The sequence below is a fragment of the Anomalospiza imberbis genome, chromosome 8, assembly GCF_031753505.1.
Source record: "Anomalospiza imberbis isolate Cuckoo-Finch-1a 21T00152 chromosome 8, ASM3175350v1, whole genome shotgun sequence".
Lineage (NCBI taxonomy): Eukaryota > Metazoa > Chordata > Aves > Passeriformes > Viduidae > Anomalospiza > Anomalospiza imberbis.
The window spans coordinates 20,289,736-20,297,509 of NC_089688.1; positions in this window are offsets into that span (position 1 = coordinate 20,289,736).

A 7,774-nucleotide genomic window follows, 5' to 3' on the forward strand; every position below is an offset into this window, starting at 1 on the left:
CAGGATGAGCCCTCAGAATATCGTAGGTTACGTGATGTCTGGACGTGCTTGTAGCATTTTTGTCTCTGCATTAAGCATTTGCGCCGTTAAATTTCTGCTTGGATCAGTTAGGGAAGAAAACAGCACTTTCTCAAAAGATGAGAAATCACTCACTGGCCTCTGATTCAGAACAGAACAAGGTGAGCATGATTTCCTTGTTACTCTCTCCAAACTAGTCTGAACTTGCTCTTCAACACGGCTCTTTCACGCAAAATTCTGAACAGTTTCCTCATACTCTTTGCCAAATGTGTCTCCATGATATTTGATTTACTTATTTCTGATAACTTACAGTGAAATGCTTTGACTACATTTTCAGCTTTTTGATCTTAAACCTCTATAAATGGGGAGCTTTAGGTACACAAATGTAGTTAGACAGATACATAGAAACCACTGTAGCTAGTTAAAAGAATACGTAGAATGAAATTTCCAATAGGCAGTGTCCTTCCTCTTCAGCTCAGAGCTCTTGGCTGTGGTTAGATGATCACACAATGCACATTTTTAAAATTATGTTGCTCCATCCTGACTATTGACATAGTTGTGTTCTACCTAAGATGATCTGGTGCTGAATTTACTGATATTTGTGGAGTTGAAGCGTCCGTTTGCTCTTCATATGGAAAGCCTGGACTAAACATCTCTCTTTAGGTTTACACTGGAGTATGTATCTGTGTTAAGGAAACTTTCCCGTCCGACCATGAGGAGCCGCTCTGGCAGTCACAGTCAGAGCTGGGGCCGAGGCCCCTTCCCAGCGGGAAGCTCCAGTGAGCTCTCCCGAGCTCCGCTTGCCTCCCCGCACTCGCCACACTCGCCACACTCACAGTCAGACCAGGTTTCCTCAGTGGCTCGGCTCCAGGTTTCCCACGGCAGAGCCTCAGGCATCTGAATCCTTAAAAGAATTCAATCTTGCCTCAACAACTCGACATTGAGCCTTCGAGGAGGGACTCTGAACAAAGGAAACCCTGGACATTTTATGCCCTTAAAATCCATGCTCATGCCAGTCTGGGGCTAGCGGCTCCTGCTGTGTCTGGGCGTCCCCTGGCCGGCGCCACAGGTCCCCGGGCCCTTTGTTATGCAAAGGGGGCAGTTCACGGCCTCCTGTCCCTGTCTGGGGCTCTCATCACCGGAGCTCGACCTGCATCACCCAGCTATCTGCACCGAATGTATTCAACAGCCCGCAGGATAATGGGATACTTGTAGCCTCTTTGCATCTGACTGGAAAAGACTGAGGGACACTGGGAAAAATGGGAGAAAACTTCTACAGTTCTACACCACCTTCAGTAACAAACTCCTGAAAAAACTGAAGAAGAGTGACTTGTTTATTAAGATGTTAGACTGGTAATTTGATGGTTTGGATTTATAAGTTAGCTTTGCAAGCTATCACTTATCTGACCATGGGCCATTTAATCTCTCTGAAGCTCCATTTGCCACCACTGCAATGAGAATAATAATACTTATTTTCTGCTGTCTACTTAGGCAGGCTTTCAGGGTATTGATTGTCTAATGCTTCGTGGAGCTCTGAGCACCGCTAAACCTTGAGCTGGTGTAACATGCTGGGCATTGCTGCACTCCTGCTCAGCCCTGCTCTGCTGTGTATGGTTCTGCTCTGCTTCCAAAGGAGAATCAAAAGACTGGAGGGAAGGAAGGTCACTTTCCGGTGTGTTTTTATTCACACTTACACATCACTGGATGTCTACATTTGTGGAGCAACAGCCTAATGTAGCAAGTGAGCAGCTGAGTGCAAGGACCGAGTTACCACTTGGTGGTTGCAAAAAAAAAAAAAAAAAAAAAAAAAAAAAAAATATCAGAAACAAACCAGCTGCAAAATTAAGGAAATTTCTCAGCCATAGATTTTGTTGTGGGAGTAACCAAGACCAACGGGTGCTCCAGCATCTATGGGTGTAGACAGTGAAGTTTATATGTTTTCACTGGTTTGGGTCACATCCTGGGAAAACCCTCTTTTGGGAGGTCTTCTAGGTGAATGAGCTGTGTCTGCCTGGGGCTTGATCAGACACTTCTCACCTCTTCTCCAGGGGAAAGAGGTAAAGAGGAAGAGGGGACCGTTGCATGAAGTGAAGGGATGGCTGTAGTTGCAGGAGAGAGTTGACTGACCAAAGCTCTTTTTTGACTTACCTTTTTCTGGAGAAATTGTTCCACATAATGTAGGCCACCCTCCTGGTTTGTCTTGCTGCTTCCAACACTGGGTGATGCTTCTTGTCTTTTCTGCATGGCTGGGGGGTTGCTGCTGCTTTCCAGCAATCAATACCATTATAGAATGAGTTTTATTTTCCACAGCAACTTTGAAACTGGTTACTTCCTTCCATGAAATAATCAACTCTTTAAACCCTTAATTTTTTCAGATCATGATGCTCAAGGGATTTCTTTTTGCAAGCATCTACAGTTTCCCCCCTGCTAAATTATAAGAACAACTCAACATTTTCTTTCTTGAAAACAGCCTCATTCTTTCCCCATGCTACCTTTTCTTCCTACAGCTACCCTTGTAGTCAGGCTGTTGCAGGTAGTCACTCTCAGGAGAAGACAGTTGTGATGAAGGTGACTGGGATGGGTTTTGTTTTTTTTTTCCCTGCCATCCGCCATCCTGTTCTTGCATCCTGTAGATAGAGAGTAACCAAACAGCAGGAAGCAGTTTCATAGCAACCATGCTATTTTGCTGTCTCTTTTCTGAAGATTATGCAAAAGGAAAGTAGCAGAAAAATTCCAGGGACAGCCCTGTGTAATGGCTTTGCTATTCTCTTGGAGTGTTCCTTGGGCATTTCTCTGCTTTTAATCTCTCATTCATCCTGCCATATAAACCAGTCTTTCACCTCTCCCACCTTTATCAGACCCTTGGAAGACCCCAGACAGCATTACTGTCCATTTTCTCTGAATCTCTTTGAGGGACTGGTGGTTTTCAATTGTTTCAACTATTTTTAAGCAAAGGGATATTACCCTCATTTAGGTGCCAGCAATGTGGGTATCACAACCAGCAGTTTCAGAGAGCTGTTTTAAATCCATTCTTGGCAGCATATCAAAATTAAATGGGTGTTAGGGATGCCAAAATAACCTGTTCTACTGCCCAACAGGTTTAAGTCTTCATTGTCATGCACTGAATTTGTTACCTGCATTGCTGAACACACAACTCATGCAAGCTTTTACTTGCATGAGTCAGCTTCTACACTCTTGGAAGCATCTGCAGAATTATGTTCTGTATCAGTTACATGCTCACAAGATGTGATTTCTCATTGCTGCTGTGAAGGAAAAACATGTAGGCATTTCTGATTGCTTTGAATTTTATTTACTTTCATATTTAATGTTATAGTCTTGTAATTTTTCAGGCAGTGTGCCCAGATTATTTTTTTTTATTTTCTTTGTTACAGAACACTGCATAGAGGCTAATTTCCCCCAGCGATCTCTGAACTTTTAAATGCCAAAGTCACTGCTCACAAGAACTGACTATTTTATATTCATCTTCTGTCTTTAATGCTTCTGCTGCTCTCCTGGATACACAGACCTCTTAGAGGGATTAGGGAATCCTTAATGAATGTAGGTTTTTGCCTTATTGCTGTTTCTTATTTTTCCTTTTCTAAAAAAAAAAAAAAAAAAAAAAAAGTTTTTTCCTTTTTTTCATTCTAGTGGTTCATTTCTTTTTCCTGTACATTCAAGTGCTTTTTTTTTTTTTTTACTATAAAGCAAATGTCTGCCTGATATTAAATTACATTATGATTTGCTTGTTTTCCTTTTCACAAAACACAGAGAATTTAGAAGAGGCTACCATAATTCCATAATTTCATGTTCATTTTTGTCCAGTTTAGCAGTAGACTTGGAGTTAAAAAGTAGACTTGGAGTTAAAACTGGGCCCAGTGACTGTGGTGCTAAAATCTATATGTGAATGCTTTATTTCCAATAAAATAAATGGGTCACAGTCTAAAACAGTCTGAAAAGAATTCATATTCAGGCTTCATGCATAGATATACCTTCTTTCACTGCTGTTAATCCATGGTTAATACTTCTTCCCTGGGGGATTTCACCCCCAGGATTGAAGTGTCAAATTGCATTGACACAAATGATTGCCAGTGGACAGGTCATGGTTCAGCCACATGGACAGTAACCCCAGAGAAAGCAGGGGATGGATCAAACACTTCAAATCAACTTTTGCAAGAGGAGATCTAACTACATTCCTGAGACACTTGTTTGCACCATAAAATCTCACCCTACTTTTTACATTTAGATTTTGGACATATTCACAAGTCACTTTTCTGTTTGGTATTTGCTATTTATAACAGAGAGGTGCCATGGGAAGCTATGCCCAGTCACAGACAAGGATGTCATTATGCTGGATACTGTATAGATTCATGCTTGAGAAGGGGCTTTGAAGAGTTATAGTACATTTAAATTTCCATTTGTTTGTCACTTATTTAAATTACATAGTTATGAAATGCTTTTAATCTCTATTAGGAAACCTTCAAGGGAAATGAAAAACAACTCTGCAGCCTAAAGTTTGCCTTTTCTCTTAAACAAAGCTAATGAAGTCAATGCAAATGTATTTTCCATAGAGGAAGCTACATTCACTTTCCTGCTGACCCTGCTTTCACATTGTTTCTAGTGGTCTGTACTTGTTTTCCATCTGCTGTCTGCAGACCCCCAACTTTACTTAGGTTCCTGAACCAGCTTTTCTTCTCTCTTCTTCTTTTTTTTTTTTTTTTCCTTTTAAAAATTACACTGAAACCAGTAGTCAAAACTTTCAAGTGAAATCATTATGTTTGGGGTAAAAATGGAAGAAAAAAATGGTGAGAAACTGCAGAGGCTTGGGTATCTGGATGACAAAGTAACTAGAATAAGAATATAATGTTAGTTGTAATTGTAAAATTTTGTTTTCCAGGGTTGAGGATTGATTTAATATCAGGGGACAACATCCAATTTCTATAATAAGTCCTAAAAGCAGCTGTGAACACTGTTACTCCCCAAGGAGTAACACATGCACTCCTTTACCCCGATTATAACGCAGTATGTGGGTGCTAGGCGGGAATGACACCAAACTGGCTTTGATCTGTCAGAGTTACACTTCTGAAGCAGAAATCCCCACTAAGTCAGTTTTATTGTTTTGTGAAAGAGAACATGGCTCCTGTGAAAATGGATGAGAATTTTACTGTGGTTTGTATGGCATGATTGGGTGCATTGGGAAGGTAGAGTGGGTCAGCTGGAAGGACACCACAGCAGTGGCCCCAGGAGTGTGCCACCGGGAGGGATATTCCATGATTTGATGGTCAACACAGACCCGCCTGTAGAACAAGCGATGCAAAGGGACCAGCCAGTGTCACCAGCCAGTGAGAGGAGGAGCGTGTTCCACCTCACCCGGTGGCAAGGGACATCTCGTGTGTGCCACAAAGCCAAAGCCTCACCAGCACCACTGCAGAGCAGCTCGTTGTGCCGGCTGCCTTGCCGCTCAAGGGTTGCTCCGGTGCTGGCAATGCAGGACTTGGGGCTGGAGCTGCCCTCACTCCTCACTGGCAACAGGGGCTGATAGCTGAGAAACTGCTGGCCTTGCAGAGAGGGAAAGCAGAAAGAGTGGGCCAAGCCAAGGCTAAGATAGCAACAGAGTAACAAGAGGGACTACAGAGAAAAGATGTGATGAGGGAGGAGGGGGAATTCCCTGTGGGTGTAAATTTTCAAGGACAGCGGCAGGGATGTGCAGAATGAGGCTGAAACTCTCAAAAAAGGATGTAGTCAGCAAAATTGAAGCCAGTGGGGAAAGAGTAAAACAGGTTTGGTTGCTTATTTAAGGTGTGTGTGGGGAAGGGATATAAAATAAAGCAGACAGGGCTGTGGCAGGGTCCCTGTTGAGCAGTCCCAAACCTGATCACTGTGGCCTGGAGCAGGACAGACCACACATCCCAACAGGCTTGCTTTTTTCCCTGCAGGATTTCTGCCTCTGTTCACTGCAGTTTAGTTGACTTTTGGGTCTCTTCATTAATAATCATCTTTACAGTATCTCTTTGAGCTAAATGTTGTCTTCCTTGTGTAGAAGTGGATCTAGGTCATGAGGAGAATCAAATTGAAATTCATGTTGGCTGTCTGAGTCAAGAAAACTGGAAGGTAACCCTTCAGAGAATTCAGCATGATATTCAATGTGCCTATGACAGTGTTCTCCACTGGCATGGATGGCATATTCAACTGCTGTGTACTTCTGCTCACTTCTGGGATTGTAAATAGCTTTTATTCAGAAAATGAGACACTGAAATTCGACAGTTAACATGATGCTTCAGTGGCCTAGCCAGCATACCACGGGACTTCTAGAAAAATCACACATAAAACCGTGTTCTCCAGCATGCCAGGCAGCTGCATCTACTGTGCAAAGCTGTTCTTACTATTGCAGTAACCCTGTCCTGTCCACTTTGTGCTTCCTGGCTGACAGACAGCATCCCTCACTACACAGCCCTCTTCAATTCCATAGCAAGTTGTTCTCTGAAACTGGAGCAAGAGCTGCATATGCACGGTGAAGCTAAATTAAGGGGTTCAGTGGCAGCTTAGCTGCTGTTTTCACATCAAGGAATATAAATAAGCTGACATTAGGACAAAATAACACATTAACCACCATAAGCATAAAATCCCGACCAAGCATTTCTGCCATTCCATCTCATCATACCTCTGTCAACAATCCAACATCCAATTAGCTCTTAAAAGCAGAGTTCATCCAAAAGTTGCTATTATCAACTACTGTTTAAACGCACAGCTTTTTTAAATTTAAAAAAAAAAATCTCTTATAATAAACAGATTTTTGTTGAGATGGATGAAATACAATGTTTAAAAGTCTTAGTTCTGTTATTCTTCAAGTTTTTTTACTTAGTTTTAATTTTATTTAAGTAACTTCTTTAAACACAATTTCCCAGCTTTATTAAACATTCCACAGATTAATGATTCTATTGGGTTGCAACATATTGACTCAGTTATGTCATCAGCTTGTAATGTCAGTGTCACACACAAACTCCTCCCTGTGTCTCAGGCTTGCCCCTCAGTTTGTTCACAATACCCATTCCAGTTGTGTCTCCATCCTCAGGCTACTAATCAGTAGGCTTACCTCTGTTTCACACATTTCTCAATGTAGATTTCTTGTCTAAGTAATTTGTCAGCCACAATGCCCCATCACACAAAGCTATATTGTACTATGGCTTGTGGTTCCCCTCCTGCCTTCCTCAACAATCACCAGTCTTAGTTTGCCACCAGTAGCTCCCAACAAATTCCAAGGGGCTTTTGACAGTCCTTCCTCTTTTGCATCTGTCTCAACTCACCCTTGGTCCTGAACCTGCTTCTAGCTTCATACCTACTTCTCAAAAAAATTCGCACGAGCTTTGTTTTCATTTAACCTTCATTTACATTATGCCAAATAGTAGTATCAGTGTAAGAGGGAAATGTTATAATTCATTATGAGGAAAATTAGAGTGGAAATTAGAAGGCTTTTTGCTATCCATGGAGTGAAATTCTGCAAGATCCTTTGAGAAATAAGTGAAAAGAGTTATGCTCAAATATTTTCATCTGTAGTTGCAATAAAGTTTAATTCTGCTCAGGAATAACTATCTTTGAAATTTCAGCTATTAATCGCTAATAAAATCCCACTGACTATATGTAAAAATAGATATTGCATAAACTTATGGATTTTAAGTCTTTGCAGGACTGCTGATCAAGAAGGCAATAAGATTATCCTTGATTTGTTTTTTGGCTTTGTTCAGACTCAAAATCACTGAAA